The sequence below is a fragment of the Mirounga leonina genome, unplaced genomic scaffold (assembly GCF_011800145.1).
Source record: "Mirounga leonina isolate KUSES-001 unplaced genomic scaffold, KU_Mleo_1.0 Mir_150, whole genome shotgun sequence".
Taxonomy (NCBI): domain Eukaryota; kingdom Metazoa; phylum Chordata; class Mammalia; order Carnivora; family Phocidae; genus Mirounga; species Mirounga leonina.
In genome coordinates, this window is record NW_023270374.1 from 7,650,077 (window position 1) to 7,667,594 (window position 17,518).

Consider the following 17,518-nt stretch of genomic DNA (forward strand, 5'->3'; position numbering starts at 1 on the left):
AGACCCAGCTAAGCTAGCACCTGGGTGGCCTCTGCTAACATCCCCAGGTGGAATTAAACACAACATTCTTTGCGCTCTCAGAACTTGCACATTCTTCTTTTGTGGCACTTAGCACACCCTCTTCTGTGGACTCCTAATAGCTTAGGTGGCCTTTTATTGCAGTACTTAGCACAACCTCTTCCATGATTGTATTATGGTTTGTACATCCTTCTATTATGGCACCTATCACATTTCTACAGTAATAGTAATAGCAACAACAACAGCTGGTAACTGTTGAGAGCTTTAACTACATGCCAGGCACTCAGCCACACACCTCATAGGCATTACCTCATTGAATCCTCTCTTTCCCTAGGAGGTATCACAGATGAGGAGGCGGATCAGTGTTCAAACCCACTGTTGCCTGGTTCTGGAGTCTGTGCTTGTAAGTGCCAGCATTTTGCCTGCGAACCCCAGGAAGAGTGGGGTGGGGGGAAGAGACCCACTTACACCCACCTCTACGTACCCAGTAGCTGTCAGGGTGCTCGTTGCCAAGTGAGCACTCGATGAACGCCAGAAGAAATAATAAAAAAATTCCATTGTGCTGACGTACCAAGATTTTTTGGAACCATTTCCCTATGCCGCTGTGAATATATCCCGACACATCTCTCTTTCTTGGTCTGGATTATTTCCTTTGGGTCAGCTCCTGGGAGCTCAAAGTGGGCGCGAGGATGTGGCGCTTCGATCGCTACCAAGTCACCATCCCGGCGACGCCGGCCGCTCCGGAGCGCACCCAGTTCCTGGCAGCCCCGCGGGGCTCTCCACACCTTGACGTGGCTGTAACGTCGCGCCCGGCCCGCCCTGCCGCTGGCCTCGGACTCTGACCTTGGCCGGCGCGGTGCAGGCGGAGCCGCGGGAGCTTCCAGCTGCACGCTCCGCTCCCTGCGCGCCGCCCCCTGGCAGCTGGGTCCCCCTGGGGGAGGGGAGCCGCCGCACCCCACCCCGCCTGACCACTCCGCGGCCTCCGGCTTCCCGATCGGGGGGGTGGGGGGGTGGGGGGCAGGGGCTGGAGAGACAGGAAGGTGGATGGAGGCAGCACTGAGGGTGGGGGGGGGAGGGGAGGGCACAGGGGGGCAGGGAGATGGGGAAGGGGTGGCCTCGAGGGTGGGGGCTGGGGGGTGGCTTAGGGTCCCCTTTCCCGTCGCTGCGGGGCTGGGGCGCTCCAGCTCCCCGATTTCTTGGCTTAGGGAAGGAAGGCAAATTCTCACCCTGCACCAGGGACTGGAGCTCTTCTCAGGCCTGAGCCGCATGGGGTGGTGCGGGGCAGACCTGGGGTGGGGCTGGGGGAGCAGGCTGAGGGATGCTGGGAGTCTCACGCTCCACCCCCCATGGACGCCCTACTTTCTTTCCATCGCTTTCCCCCTCTTTCCACATCTCTCACTCCACCCCAAAAAGGGGGAAATTCTTCCACTGCTCCAGATGGAAGGCCAGAATCGCCTGCACAGCCCGGACATGCAGGTAAGACCAGAGACATCTAGTTAAGCACAGAGATACTCAATTTAACTCAGACATCTGGTTAAGGGTGTTCTAGCCAGTTGAGACCGGTCTATTTGTGTGTGTGTTTTGGGGTTACCAGATAAAATCCAGGATGCCCTCTTCAATTTGAATTTCACATAGGCCATGAATACTATTTTTGGTGTAAGGATGTCCCCCATGCAATATTTAATATAAGTATGCCCCCAATATTGCATGGGACACACTAGACAGTAAAAAAATTATTCATTGTTCATCTGAAATTCAAACTGAACTAGTCATTTTGGGTTTTTACTTGCTAAATCTAGAAACCCTCATGTATTTCCCTTCTTTTCCTGAATTTTAAACTCAGAATTCTGCCCCCTTCCCCTGCCCCCAACCAACATCCCTCTTTCACCCTCTTGGAAGAGGTTTGGCTTCCCCTAGACTCATGCTCTTTTTAATTTCCCTCCTCCCTCGTGTTTTATTTACTTTAGCAAAGTCACACTGGGTATCAGTTTCAAAGTCTTTGATGTTATTACCAGAGACTGGGGTTGAGGCAGTATAAACTTTTAGGAAGGTTTCTTCAGGACATTGGAAGGAAATTAAACCTCGGAAAATATGCCTGACATTTTTTTTTTTTTTCTTTCTAAAAAGAAAGTCTGCTGGTCGGGCTTCGTTATGGTCACGGGAGCATGAACAGTGGAGTTAAGGCCCAAAACCTCATTCTCAAGCCGCCACCAGCTGCAACCCCAGCCAAAAAGTGATTTATCTCCAGCTGCACTAAAGACCTTCTCAGGGTTTCCATCCTCAGCTGAACCTGTTCAGGGAGGCCCCAAACTTGTAGGCTCAAAGGGATCTGAGACATCAGCTAGACCAGGGCTTCTCAAACGATACCACACACATGCATCTCCTGGAGAGATCTTACCAGTCCCAGTGCTCTGGCCTGAGCCCAGGTTCCTGAACTCAGGATCTCTGGAGGTGGGGTCCAGGCATCACTATTTAATACAAAACTCCCGATGATTCTAGCTGGAGACACAGTGAACCAGGGTAGTGCTTCTTAGTGGCTGACTAGAGCTGATGGGTAGATACCCCAGCTCCCTTCCCCTTGGTCGGGCTAACTCCAAGGGATGTGACCCTCTCCTGTGGGTCATCTCGATCCCTGCTTGCCCAGGTGCCCACGGCGCTAACTGGCTTGATAAAACCCCCTCAATTGGTTACCTTTCCCTCCTGGGAAGTACCAGAAGGCTTTTGGTTGCAAGCAACAGAAATCGCATTTGGGTTCTGGCTTCCTTTCCCTTCAGTTTGCTCCTCTGCCTTCTTCTGTAGATCAGCTTTATTCTCAGCAGCTTCCTTCATTTTCCTGCACATGTCTAGATTATATCTGTGTTTCAGAATTTCTAGCTTCAAGACAACTGGATCACCTCTGCACCACTCTCTCTAACTTTCCATAGGAATTTCTTTTGCTAGGTGACTGGTGGCCTGAGTTCCTGGTACCGGTCGCTAGGCAGGGGGACAAGGATTTACCCAAACTGGCTAATACTGGTCAAGTCCCACTCTGGGCCTAGGGCAGGGTCAGACACACAATATCCGCATAGTTGCCCTGTGGTGAGGGAGGGGGATGTTTGGGATCAACCACAAGTCTAAAGGAAGGGTGATAAGCAAAAGAAGGGGTGGGCTGGGAAAGCAGAGAGGCTGTAGGAGGGGCCCCCACATCCTAAGTTAATTCTCAGATGCGACAGTATCTTCTTACAGACTTGCCCGCTGAGGCTCCCAAACTGTTGTATCAGCCCCTGGCAAAGGTATTCTTTCTGCACTGCAGGAGGGGTGTCCATTGTCTGTGGCTGTGTCTAAGGAAGGGGTTGGGGGGTGTTGTCCAGAATTAGATCCTGGGACAATGGCTCATGGTGCCTGTGATTTATTAAGAAACTGGAATGGGAATGAAGGAAGCAGATCAGGGTAGGAAGGAGGCTGACCCAGGGACAATCTCAGGCAAAGCCCTACAGAGTGGCTTCGGCCTGATCCTTCGGGGTGCTCTAGTATATAAGGGATGCTCAGGGTTATCTTTTTTTTTTTTTAAGATTTATTAATTTATTTGAGGGGGCGCAGAGGGAGAAGGAGAGAAGCAGACACCCCACTGAGCTCAGAGCCCTACGAAACTCGGGGCTCGAAACCATGACCCTGAGATCATGACCTGAGCCAATATCAAGAGTTAAGCCTTAACCGACTGAGCCATCCAGGCGCCCCTGCTCAGGGTTATCTTGACCTAGGACAAGAGGGCTGGCCTCCCATACTCCTGCTGCCATTACTCCTTCACCTCGGTCGGCGGGCATGGGAGGAGAATGTAACATTCTAAGTGCCTCTGGCTCACTGTCTGGCAAGGAGACTCCAGCAGCTGAGGGAAGCCCTCCAAGGAGGAGCGCCAGGTATACCCACTTGGGGAAGCAGTGCAGAGATGGGAAGGGTCAGGGGCATAAACTGGAAGAGAGAGATCTGAGGGCTGGGTGGAGTGCCGATGTTGCCCATGCCAGCTGCCGTGGACTGGGGTCCACATATCCACGCCCACCCATAAACCAGAGGTCTCAAGCTCCACCCACAGATTCATTCTGCTTAGCCCACGTGGTGCTGACTCTCCAGGGCCTTACATCTTCTGAATTAGTGGCCGACATATAAATCTCAGGCGATTTTTTACACAGAAATCCAGCTCTCTAGGCCAGATGTGTTATCAGAGGCCCACGTCGCCACATGGCCACCATTGGTGGATGTCACAGAGTCTGCCCAACATGACCAATTTTACCAGGTGGCCTTGATGCCACAGTCCCCACCACTCTCTATTTGTGTCCCAAACATAAGCACTGTAATTTTCCTTATTGGAGAGCTAAGAGGAAAGAGAAATATTTTTTGTACCCACGGCTCTGAAGTGGAGGAAAATACACGGGGATGACTAATGCGGACACAGGATGTGTCTGTGTCTGAAGCATGCAGCCCCGGATGCCATGTGAAGGCTCCCTCGTGGTGCCCGCTGGGCCCGCTGGGCATTTGAGTTTGCCCCTCGCGCTAAGCCAGACTCTTGCTCTTCTGCCCAGATGCAGCGGCTCTGCTTCCCCTCCCCCGTCCCATTTGGTTAAAAGCAGCTGTTTTTTCCCCTTCCAGGTCTCCAAGTGCTGATTTCATTTCTTTCCCAACAAAATTTGAAGCCAGGAGGGAAATGGTTTGGCAGGAAATCAACGTGCAAGCGGAGGAAATAGCGTGGAGGCAGCAGATTCTGTGTCGAGGTCGGAGGTGGGGTGTCTGAACCGAGACTGGACCCAGGCTCTGAAGACCCCAAGAGGCAGGAAGCCTCTTGGAGGCCTGGTGGGACGGCGGCCCAGAGGGTGTTTGCTCAGCGGCCTCAGAGTTTTCTCTCAACAGCTGTGGTGGAGTGGATTCCAGAGAGTTCTTCCTCCCATTCTCTCTGATGTAGGTAGACAGAGGTGGGGACCAGCTGGGGAGAAATGGAGGGGAGTCGGCAGAGTCCTCAATTCCTGACCACCCAGCTTCACGAGGGGACTTTTGAGTGCTTATGTTGCATGGAGCTGGGGGATGGGGAAGGACATCTGACAAATGATGAGATGCTTAGCACATGAGCAACGACGAAAGCTGCCCCTCCCAGGTCCCGGGCTCTCACCTGCCACCACCCCAGCCACTGAAGCCCCCCTGGCTCTTCTCATTGAGATCACCCTCCCCTCCCAACCCAGCTACGCCAGCATCTTTGACTGAGTTCTGGAAAAATTTCTTTCTCCTTAACTCTGCCAAGAAAGGGCTGAAAATTTCCAAGAGGAACACTTCACTGAGACCCAGAGGGAAAAAACCCAGGGGCAAAGGAACGGTGAGTTTCCAGAGTGCAGACAATCTGCCCACACGTCTGGTGGAAGATCACTTGGTGGGCACGGTGGAGGAGGTGTCTATGCCCCGGAATTCTTTGACTCAGCCGGGCCTGGCGGGGAGGCTTGCTTCCAGCCCAGCAGGGACGTCCGTCGTCCCAATGACCTGGGATCTTTTGAATGATCCATCTATCCTCCTTATGAAATTCCTTTCTTTGGCGTCTATTTAGTGGGGAGCCTGAGGGGAGGCGGGCTGCTGGCGCTGCCTGAGCCTCAGCTCTGTTTTCTGGAATAGTTCACTTCAGGATCCAAACTTGCAAATTCCACTTAGGGAAGCAGAAGCCCTGTGGTTCATGAGGCTTCTCTCCTCGGAGCGGAGCTTCGTGATGTCCATCACTGCTCAGTCGCACCTTCCCGGTCCCTGTCCACTGCATCACTGTGTGTGCCTTCCTGCTGTCCCCCAGGCTGCTCTCCCTCTGGGGATGTGGTTTGTCCCATCTGTCCATGCTTCCGGATTGCTGCCCTAGTCCCTGACCCTGATCTACTCTGACCGGAGCCCCAGGGACTATCCCTTGTGGGATTCCCACTTGGTGTTCATCTATCCCGAGAGTTTGAGACGGTTAATCTCATTTCATCATCAGATCACACTTCACGGTGGGTTCTCACACTACCCTTTTTAGGGAAGAAGAAAATGAGACTTGGAGAGATTAAGGCTACTTGTGGATAGCAGGATTTGAACCCAGTTCTGACTCCGGAGCCTGAACTCTTAGCTACTTAGGATGCTGTCATTAGAAAGCTGTAAGCCTCGGGCCTCAAAGATGCTCCAGCTGCATAAAGGGAGGTCTGGGCAGTCCTGAGTGAGCGGGGTCAAGCTCAAGAGCGTTGTCTTTGGCATCCCCAGTTCTCCACACCACATTGCACATTTGGGGATTCCCCACTGCAGACCCTGTCCCGACAACCAGGACCCCACTCCCCGGGGTTCTCGTTGGTACCATTCAAACTTTCCAGAGACCCATGCCAACTGGGCCCACTCACTGCTGGACAATGATGGGTGGTGATGAATTTTATTTATCACTCCCTCCAGTTTTTATAGTATGGGCAACACAGTGGGCAGTCCAGGCTCTAGATTCACTGGTGACATGGACCACTGCCTGCATGTGAGGGGAAGGGCATCACTGGGGTTCCTGTGCCCCAAGCCCTCCTGCACTACAGTGCTGGGAATTCCCATGACAACACTCACTCTCTAAAGGCCACCCGGATAATTGCTTTCTTTTTCTAAATCTGAGCTTATTCAAAGAAAAATGACTTTGGCTTGGCACGGGAAAAAGTTCAGGACATTATGTTGTTGGAAAGGTTTATGAGCTTGAAAAGAGTGGAGAATTCTTTCAGTAGGTAGCATCCTCAGTCCCTTCACGGTGAGGAGTTTCATTCATTTTGTGGCATCAGAAGTAAGTGTTCAAAAGGGTGAGCGTTTTAACTGGTGGTGTCACCCGGAGGAGCGGTGAGGGATCAGCTAGCCACCACCACAAAGGGGAGGGATGCGCTTTTGATTGAAATATGAAAGCTACAACGTACATTCTGTGTTGTTGTTTTTAAGATTTTATTTGTTTATTTGAGAGAGAGCACGATCCAGAGAGCACAAGCCGGGGGGAGGGGGGAGCAGCAGAGGGAGTGGGAGAAGCAGACTCCCCGCTGAGCAGGGAACCTGACATAGGGCTCAATCCCAGGACCCTGAGCTGAAGGCAGATGCTTAACTGACTGAGCCACCAGGCGCTCCTGTTGTTGTTGTTGTTGTTGTTTTTAAATAAGCAATCGTTTAAACCTATTTTTATTTATCTATTTTAGAGAAGGGGGAAGGGAGAGAGACAGAATCTCATGCAGGCTTCACAGCAAGTGTGGATCTCACGACCCTGAGATCATGACCTGAGCCAACACCAAGAGCCGGATGCTTACCCAACTGAGCCACCAGAACGCCCCAAACGTATTTTTAATTTTATGTTAACCTTAATTTTCCCAACTTTTCATTAGAAAAATTTTAAACCATAGAAACCTGCAAGAGTAATAGCTATGAGATTCACCAACAAGTTAACATTTTGCCACATTTGCTTTATCTAATCTCTTTCTAGAAACATATACATTGGTCCAAAACAAGTATCAATATTTCTTTCCTTCCTCCCTTCTTTTTTTTTTTTTTCTGAAATATTTGAGAATACAGTTACAGGCATCCTGATATTTTACCCGGATATTTCTGCATATGTCCACTAAGATGGTGAACATTCTCCTTCATAAGAACAAAACCATTATCACACCCAATGAATTTAACATAGATACAAATCCGGGCTCTCTCTATGATCTGTCTTCGAGTTTTTCCAGCTATCCTGATTATGTCCTTTCTTGCTTTGATCGTGGACCTAACCAAGGACCATCACCTTCTGTTGGGTCTCCTCAGTCTCTGATCTGCAACCTTCTTCCAGCCTGCCTTGTCATTTGTGACACTGATATTTATTCATGCCTTTGGCAGAATGCCTCCCAATGTGGATTTGACTGATTGCTCCTCATGAAGAGATTCAGGTTTGGGGCAGGGGGAGAGGGGTGGGATTAATTTTTATTCTCTTTTTGAATAGCTGATGTACTGATGTGAATAAAACCCAGAAGGTATGAAAGCATACATACTGAAGAGTGTCCCTCTTTCCCCTGTCTCCAGACACCCATTTCCCTTTCTGGGAGGCAAACCGTGTTCCAGATTTCTGTGTCTCTTTCAGAGATAACATAAGGGAGATGGCTCGTGGTGGCTCCCACACCTTGAACTGGGTGGTTCAATGGGTGTGTGTGTCTGTCTGTCTGTCTGATTGTGTTACTGGCTTGCATAGAAACCTTGGAAGGTCCCTGGAAGGCCATCAGGATCTTATATGGCCACAGGATCTGGTGCTCTGGACCGTGCCCCTCTCAGCCCAGCTTACTCCACTCTCACCTGGAGGGGCCCTGCCACAATGGCCTTCCCTCCACCCCTCCTGTCTGCCACATGCTAGTCCCCCTCTCTAGAACATGCCTGCTCCTCTTCACCTAACTAGCTTCCCGTCACCCTGCATGTCTGGTCCACCAACCCCTTCCTCCAAAAAGCCATCCCTAAATCCTGGGTAGTAGTACATCTCCTGGTAAGGCCTCCTCGGGACACCCTGTTCCCTTTCCTTGCTCCAGAAGGGAGGAACCAGTTCTAATTTGGGCACCAGGCTCAGTGCCTCACACATAAGAAGCTTTCAGTAAATATTTGTGGAGTGTGGATGCACCTGTGAATCTTTCACATCAGGCAGGATGCATTGGAACCAGGCTTGGGGCGAGAGTGGAAGGACTTCCAGGGCTGGTCCAACCCAGGGACAAGCTAAAGAAGTCAAATATCCCAATGGTGGACAGTGGTCAGCAATGAGGCCAGTAGGTAACTGGCTCCCACTCTACCAGTCCTGAGGGTAGGAGTTCCTGGGATAAGCAAGCAAGTTCCCAGGAGCCAGACTGGGCCTAATCAAGGACCCAGCGAGCAGGGAGGGAGACCTGAGGTCCTGGGGCTGACAGAGGGCCCGGGCCTTGGTGAGGCTGGGTGTTCTGGAGGATTATTGACTGGATCTGTGAAGGCTCAGGGACCTTGCAGGGCCCTACCTCTACCCTGCTGGGAGCCGTCAGACACAATGTGGGCCAGCCTCTCACAGAAGGCCCAGCAAGGTTAATAAAAGCCTCCCTCCAAAGTCTGGCAGAAGGCACCAGGTGTGACCTTTGACCCCTGGGTTCTGCAGGTTCGCTTGGGCGAGGAAAGAGGAAAGGAGGAGCTGAAAAATCTCTGCAAAGAGGTTTCACACTTGGGCCTGAGGCCAGAGGAAACAGTAAAGCTCACAAACAGGACGCCCCTCTCCTTCCCCACTTGTCCTTTGAAGAGAGAAGCAGGATGGCAGCTCAGACCCTTTAATGACCTGTATGAAATACATTCATAGAAAAAAGAGAAATCTCAACCAGGGTAACAGTGCAATGAGAGGGGCTTGTTTTGTTTTGTTTTTTAGTCTTCTCTGCGATTTTCAAATTTTTTTCTTCAATGAATTCCAATTATTATGTCCTTTTATAAAAATAAAGAGGAAAACCTTTTCAAAGCTTCAGTACACATTCCTTGAGGTTCTAAACCTCGGCTGTTCATTGGACTCACGTAGGGCTCTTTAGGAATACTGATGCCTGGGTCCCACCCCAAAGTGATTCAGAGCTCATCGGTTGGGTGGTGTGGCCTACCCAGGTGATTATAATGCACAGCGTCTTGGCAGCCACTGACCTCAAAGGAGTATGCATTGGAAAGGTCCAGTGAAAGATACACCATCGCTGAGCATCCATATCTGGGGAGGCCACGTTCAGGCGTTTGAGCTGCATATCATATAATTTCAGGGGACACCATTAACACAGCCTACAGTATGAATGGGGCCTCCCTGGACTTGTACAAGGCAGCAGCCTTGTAAGTATGGATATATAATTATATATTCATAGATACATCATTTAAACACTGATTGCTTTTGTTGACTACAACCCTCCGGGGGGGAGCAAAGTGACTTTGACTAAGTTGTACAGAGCATTTTAACTAACTCAGTGTGTGCCTTCTGGGAGGATGAAATCTGAAGGCCAAGATAGCAATAGGAACCATGAACTACAGTGACCACATCAGTCCGGCCCCATGGGTTGTCCCGCACACAGGACTGAAAGGACAAGCCCAAGAGAGCTGGGACTTGTGTAGAAGCCCAGGGGCAGGGAGGAGGTCACCAGCAGACGGTCAAGGTGTGGTTGGTGCCCTGTTGGGGCAATGCGGGCAGCGGTCCAATGGGGGTCTTCAGCCTTTACCATGAAGCTTTTTTGTTTCTGCCCATTGGGGGGACCACAGTTCTTTGACAGGATCTAATTCCCTACCCTTGAATCTGGGCTGGACTTGGAGCTGTTTAGAGGAAGGGAAGGCAGGGCAAGTGATGCTATGTAAGTCTTGAGGCTGCAGAGATGTGCAGCTTCTGCCCTTGTCTCTTGAGTCACTGCTTCTTGGAGCCTAACTGACCTTCCATGGGGAAGCTCAAGGAGCCAAGTGGAGAGGTCCATGCGGAGAGTGATAGAGCTGCTGGCCACCAGTCCCACCGAGCCACATAAGGGAGACCATCTGTCCCTTCAGCCATTCCCAAGTCCCAGCTGACACAACGCCATGTAGAAAACCCACCTGGTGAACTCACAGAATTATGAGAAATACATCTTTGTTGTTTTTGAGTCACCAAGTTTTGGGTTTTTTTGTGACACAAAAATAGGTGGCTGATGCAAGGCCATTTCTGCTCTGCAGGTGGTAGGGGGCCAGGCTAGTGCAAGTCACATGGGCTGACCCACTTCTGGGGCCTCGTAGGCATGGAGGGAAGAGCAGATCCCGATAAAGTAAGGTGGTTGTTTTTTAAAAATATTATAAAGTATTTATATTTATCAGAGTAATAGTACCTGGCCATAACATACTGGCAACAACTCAGATATATCAGAAAAGCCTACAGTGAAAGCAATTGCATCTTACCCATCGTACTTGCCCCTACTCACCCCCAGTCCCCATTCCCAGAGACGACATCTTTCAGCAGTTCCCATTGATGGTTTTTCTCCAGTCTGGAGAATTCCAGTGTGGAGATCTCTCCAAATCACAAACTTACACTTCCACTCCTCAGTTACCATCTTTAGACACCAGCTACTCACTCTATGATGGCTAAGGTAAGGGTTTACCTCACTCCCTCCAATGTTCAACTCTGTTACTACTTCTGGTTCTTCTGCGAACAGCTCCTATTGAACAGCAGTTGCTGATTTCCAGCTTTGGGACTCTCTCGATTCCCAACTTTGTAAGACGAGGAGATGGGCACCCTTCCCGTGCTGTATCCTTTGTTCTCCCTCCCATAGCCCCGGGCTCTACTATGACCACTTTGCAGCACTGTGTAGTTTAACCCGGGGCACAGTGCCTCCCTGGGGGAGCATCCATGAGGTCCTCAAAATTAGGTGCAAAATACGTTCCATTTCCCGGGGAAGTTCAGAACTTCCATGATTCTGGAAGGGGTAGAGTGTTGGACCCCACACAAGGTGTCTACCATCTGCTGCCCAAACCCACCTCACCATTGTTGCCCCTTGTGCCCCGGGGGCTGACCCACACACCATGTGCATCACCAGCGCTTATGCAGGTGGCTCTGGGCAGGGGTCAGCAGTAGGGAGCACCGGCAGGAGTCAGGGGAGAGGAGGAGCATGAAGAAAGGAGTTTATTCCTATGGATCCCTTCTGGCAGGGCCATCTTGGACTACTTGAAGGACCAGCTTCGTTCAGGGTGGCCTTCTTCCAATAACCCTTCTCTTCCATTCTGGGAACCACCCTGCCCCTTGGGACTTAGGCACAGGGGTGATAACAGCTCAGTTGCTCCTAGCCTCAGGTCACGAGTGACAACATGCCCCCCCCTTGGTAAATAGTCCCTTTCATCGCCCACCTGAATGATCCTGATTTGACCATGGCATTTATTTCTTATTGGGCCTCTATTACTGATCAGGTTCCCTGGACACAAACTGGGAGACGGGGGTTGTGTGAGGAGGTTTTGGAAGAGAGCTCTGGGCAAAGGGAGAAGCTGAACTTCGATGTTGTCTCAGGGTGGGAGGGTTCGTGCTGCCCCTGGCAGAGGCCTGAAGTAGGACAGCCTTTAGAGTTATCCTGAATCCAGGCAAAGGGCCAGGTGTGTAATCACATCCCCAGATGACCAGATGTTCAATGTGGGATGGGGTGTAATCTCGTGGTGAGGGCAATTCCCAGGAAGGGCCCATGGGCAGGAGGCCCCAGCCCCCTCTAGGCCCATGAGAGCTCCAGTGTCCAGGGGTGGGGGAGCACACCTGGCTCTGGCCCCGCCTTCTGGCCTGGGTCCTTTGTTCCCTGCATCCCACCTCCTAGCAGTCTGGCAGGTAGAGCGGGCGCAGTCACTGCTGAATGAATGAGGGGAATAGCAAGCCTCTTTGGAGAGCTTAAAATTCGTAACCTCCGCGCTTTTGTGTCCCACTGTGTTTTTCTTAAAACTTTTTGTTTTGAAATACGTTCACAGAAAACTTATAAAAACAGGACCAAAAATCACCCAGGTTTCCCAATTGCTAACATTTTGTACTCTGCTCTCTTTCTCTCCGTATGTGTAATATTCATCATACACACACGTGCATATATACTGTTATTATTATTAGCTTCTGAAATGTTCAAAGGAGTTAGAGACCTCCCATCGCTGTGCTCCTGACTCCTTCGGTGTGAATGTCCCCCACACAAGCCATCTTCTTCCACTCCCTCCATACACTTGATCAAATTCAAGAGATACAACATTGACTCAAAGCTATTACCGAATGCTGGATCCGTGCACATACGCCCTGGTTGTCCCTCTAACGTCCTTTATAGAGACCCCTGTCGGCCCCCCCCCCCCCACGGATAGATCCCAGATCACACACTGCATTCCCTTGTCATATCTCTCTAGCTTCCTGTCTCTGTCCACTATGACATTGGCATTTTTGAGGACCACAGACCGATTGTTTGAGGAATTGTTCTCCAGGTTGGATCTGCCTGTTTCCTTCTGATGAGATTCAGGCTGTGCCTTTTCTCAGGACTAGGAGCCTGCCTGTCACTCTTCCTCTCCAGACCTAGCAGGCTCAAAGTTCACGGCATCTGTCAGCCCTCAAGGAGGAGCTGCTTTACCCCGTTTCCACCTTTATGTCAAGGTCCAAAAGGTAAGTGACCTACCCAGGTCTCACCCTTAATGAATGACGGAGCTGAGACAATATCCAGGTAGCCTCTGCTGCAGCTAACTAAGGACTGTATTTTCCATAGTCCCTGGTAAAGTAAGTGACAGGGACAAACCCATTTTTATTCCCAGCCTTTTTTCACAGACTCAGCAGGGCCTCCCTAACCTGGCCCTTTGTTCTGTTAATTGAGGTCGTGGGTGGGGAGGTAACCAGAAGATGCTACAGACCAGGGAGTTGGAGCTACTCTGAGAAGGAAAATCTCTTGGAGAGTGTGTGTAGGACGGGAGCAGGGAGGAGAAGCAGACCTTGATGGTGAGTGGAGGAAGGCTGGGTGAGCACCTGCCTGGGGTGTGGGACTTGGAGAGAGAGGGTAAAGGGGTTTTTAGAAAGTTCGTAGTGGGGGGGGCGCCTGGGTGGCTCAGTTGGTTAAGCAACTGCCTTCAGCTCAGGTCATGATCCTGGAGTCCCGGGATCGAGTCCCGCATCGGGCTCCCTGCTCAGCGAGGAGCCTGCTTCTCCCTCTGACCCTCCCCCCTCTCATGTTCTCTCTCTCATTCTCACTCTCTCAAATAAATAAATAAATCTTTAAAAAAAGAAAAAAAAAAAAGAAAGTTCGTAGTGGGTTTGGAATATGGTCCCGCCCCCTCCTTCCTCTCCTCTGGTGTTTGCCTCTTCAGAAGACCTTAGTGGGGGGTAAAAGTCAAGGCTTTGAGAGAGGGCTGTGTTTTCTTTGAATTCCCCTCCATGTTCAGACTGGCCTCCAGGTGGCCCAGTTATATTCTGGTTACATACGAATGGACGTGATTTCATCTGGGTCAATGGGAAGGGCTGCTTTTGTGCTATCCACACAGGTGTCCCGACAGGGCTCTCGAAGGGCTTCGTCACACCCGGGGTCATCGTGGCGGTTGAGTAGGAGAGCACAGAAGGAGCTTCTCTTTACTTCCTTCTGATTATTTGACGAGGGCAGGTTTTGTGTCCCTCACATCAGCTGGACATTTCAAGGCAAAAGCGGTGGGCAGGAATGGGCACTTGCTGTACGGCATATCGCCCTTGAAGTCTCTCGCCTCTCTGGGCCTCTGCTTCTCCACCTGTAAAATGGGGCTATACATAGTGACTCTCAACCAGGATGTGTGTGATGATTAAACAGGTTAAAGCATCTAAAAGCACTCAACAGGCTACAGAGGGTGATGTGTCTGCCGGGGGCCCATCTATATATTTTTAATTAATTTATTTGAAAAAAAATTTTTTTTTTAGATTTTATTTATTTATTTGAGAGAGATTGAGAGAGAGTGAGAGAGCACAAACAGGAGGAGCAGAAGGAGAGGGAGAAGCAGCTCCCCACTGAGCAGGGAGCACGATGCGGGACTTGATCCCAGGACCCTGGGATCATGACCTGAGCCGAAGGCAGGCACTTAACCGACTGAGCCACCCAGGCGCCCCAAGGGGCCCATGTATCTTTTAGTGGCTCTGTGCCGCACCCTCATCCAGGAGGACACAGGGATTGACTGAGCACTACAGGGCCAAGGGATGAACCTCTGACCTGACAGCCCCAGGCATCTCAGGGTCAGAACACACTCTTGGCATTGCCTGTCCTGGCTTCCCTGTGTCCCTGTGGAGACAGGTGACCAACAGAGACTTGAGGCCTCAGAGGGTCTGTGAAGGACACTAGGTCTCGAGCATTCTTACTGGATGCTGCTTACTGGGAGGCCCTGTACTTTAGAGACCCCTGCTCGGGCGCTTCCCTGGCTGCACCCCCTCCCAAAGGTGAGGAATCTGGGGGCTGTGTGACGGGTCTACTCAGAGCTGGTGAGACCTTTCTGGACCAAACCCCATGGAACTGAGACCCTGGATTTCCTGCCCAAATGGCAGGAGGCCTCCTCCTAGGGTTCATGAGGTTCTCTCCCCTGGGTTGTCCCCGAAAGGCAACCTGCCACCAGAGCATGTAGGTGCTGGGGTGGCCAAGGGGCAGCTCTTTGTGGAAGTGTGGGTGGGACTTAGACTCTGGGCGGGGTGACTATGTAAGTGCGCAAGAGGCCTTCCCAGTCCCAGAGGGAGTCTCTGGGGCCAGGCAGGGGGCCGGATCTCGGCCTGGGTCAGCTTTCCCTACCCTGCCACCTTCGGGCACGGAACTCTGTGGAGCTCTAGAATTCTGATTTCAGAGCCTGTCTCCCAGGTCTTATGGAAGTAGGGAGTCAAGGTGGGAGCATGGAGCCTATTTTACTGAACAGCTCATTTGCTTGATTTATAGCATTTAAATATTCCAAGACATGGGATGTGGGCCTTCGTCTGGCCCCGGGACTCAGGCCTGCAAGTGTGAGCGGCAGAGCTGATGGGGCCTGAGCCCAGGCCGGAGCCCAGGGCTGGCTGAAGCCAGGACTGCCATGTGGCCTCCCTCCGCGCTATGGGCCCCAGAAGAGTGGAGGTGGGGGGAGGGACGCGCTCAGAGGAGAAGCAAAATGTTGGTGCTTTTAGGGGTGCCGCTAATAACACCGGGCCCTCTTAAATTCATTCCCAGCTTGGACCAAACGCCAGTGGCCGCGGCGCTGGGCCGATTGCCAGGATGCTGGTTTTAGGAAATTCAATTGCTTGAGGGGCAGGTGGCAGGACCTTTTCAGAGGGCAAGACCGTGCCTTCAGGGTTCTGTCCTGACCTTTCACCAGAGGCTGAGGTTGAGCCCCACCTGTCTGTCAGCCCCCTCCTGGCCTTGTCCCACACAAGGACCACACCCCACACCGCCAGCCTTGGCTCCCGCTCCACCCTTTGTTGGGGGGGGGTCCTCACTGCCCAGGGCCAGGGGGCTGCAGATAGCGCGGGCTGAGGCCCAGGCCGGCGGGGCGGGCGTTGCTGGGCGCGGGTCAGGGAAGCATGTGTCTCTCGGCCAAAGGAAAACTTCAAAAGATACTTGGTTATGGATTTAAAGAAAGAAGCAAAGAGAGACAGAAGCTCTGGAGGTGGGAAATTCATTTCAAAAGCAGTTTTTCGGGGAGAGGGTGTGAATTGGGAGCTGCCACGTTTCCCAGGCCTCTGGGAGAGCCACGTGGCCGTGAGCCTTGCGCTCCTCACAGACTGCTGCCTCTCTCTGGCCAGAGACGATGTTCCCCCGAGATGGACTCGAGATCGGGTTTTGTTTTTTTATCCCCCCTGTCTTAATAGGAAATTCTGAGCACATGAGGTAAACCGTGTCTGGGAGAGAAGGAATCCATGGAGTGGAGTTGCCAGAGCATCTTCTCTTCCAGGGAGGTTTGGGGAGGAGCCTGCTGCTTGCACACGTGTTTGCTGACTCAGCCTCCTCCCCGGAGAGCAGGGGCGGGGGACATTCTCAAGAGGTTTTGAGTTTGTTCTTCCTGATTATCTGGTCACGGTGACTCAATCTGACACGGGGGCTGGGGCCCCTCCTAATTTGGGGGGGTGGTAGCAAGGCCTGAATAAGCATGGGGAACACCAATTCCACATCAGCTGAGCTGTAGAGACCCTAATCTGTGCGCCAGGGAGGGCAGAGCCTAGATTGGAGGGTGGGGGAGACTGGCTGTTGGCAGTCTCAAAGAGCAGCTGGGGAGAATCTCCTTTCTGTTTCTCAGCCTTGGAGAGAAGCCTCTGTTTGACGCAAACCAGCAAAGGCAGGGCCAGGCATCTGGGGAAAAGCCACCCCGGGGCAAGCCCGGCTCCCTGCAGGGAAGCTGGGGTGTCCCTTGCAGATAGCACTTGGCTTCCATTTGGGTTGGAGGGACTGACAGAGCTAGACCTTCCCCCCCCCACTGTGGCTGTGCAGGAATTCTGTGGTTTGCTGCTCCTTTTCCTATGGGGGCTACAGAGCCCACCCAGGGAATCTGGCCCTGGGGAATTCCCGCCTGGGCCTCCTGGGGGTCTGAGAGGCCACGTGGCAGCTTCTCAGAGGTAGGCCTTGTGCTCCCAGCTGGTTTCCATGAGCCACAGGAAAGTCGAGTCGAGTGACTTGGAGGAGGCTGGGGTGAGGGCTTATCATAGCTGGGGTGGAGGAGGCTGGGGTAAGGGGTGACTGCGTCGCTGATGTTGGGGGCACTGGCTTGGGTTCGACAAGTGCAGACATAGGTCAAAGCTTTTCCTATAGTACGGTCACCTTCAAGTCACCTGCCTCGTCCTTCCGTTTCCCGCTGACATTTCTGGAGGCGTGTTTGTTACCCAGGGATGCTGTAACAAAGTACCGCAAACTGGGCGGATTACAAGGGAGATTCATTTTATCACAGTTCCGGAGGCCAGGAGTTCAAAATCAAGGTGTTGGCAAGGCTGTGCCCTCTCCGAAGGCTCCAGGGGAGAATCCTTCCGGGCCTCTTCCAGCTTCTGGTGGCTTCAGGCGTTCCTTGGTCTGGGGCTGCATCCATCTGTTCTCTGCCTTTGTGTTCCTCTGGC

The 17,518-nt window shown here is 52.0% G+C and overlaps 1 long non-coding RNA gene across 1 annotated transcript; it reads left to right on the forward strand.

Annotated features, from left to right (window-relative positions):
* Nucleotides 1–1,347: 1,347 nt before the first annotated feature.
* On the forward strand, nucleotides 1,348–7,320 carry LOC118011211. Its single transcript, XR_004679425.1, has 3 exons — nucleotides 1,348–1,494; nucleotides 4,642–5,356; nucleotides 7,197–7,320. It is a non-coding gene; the product is annotated as an uncharacterized LOC118011211 (long non-coding RNA).
* Nucleotides 7,321–17,518: the final 10,198 nt, after the last annotated feature.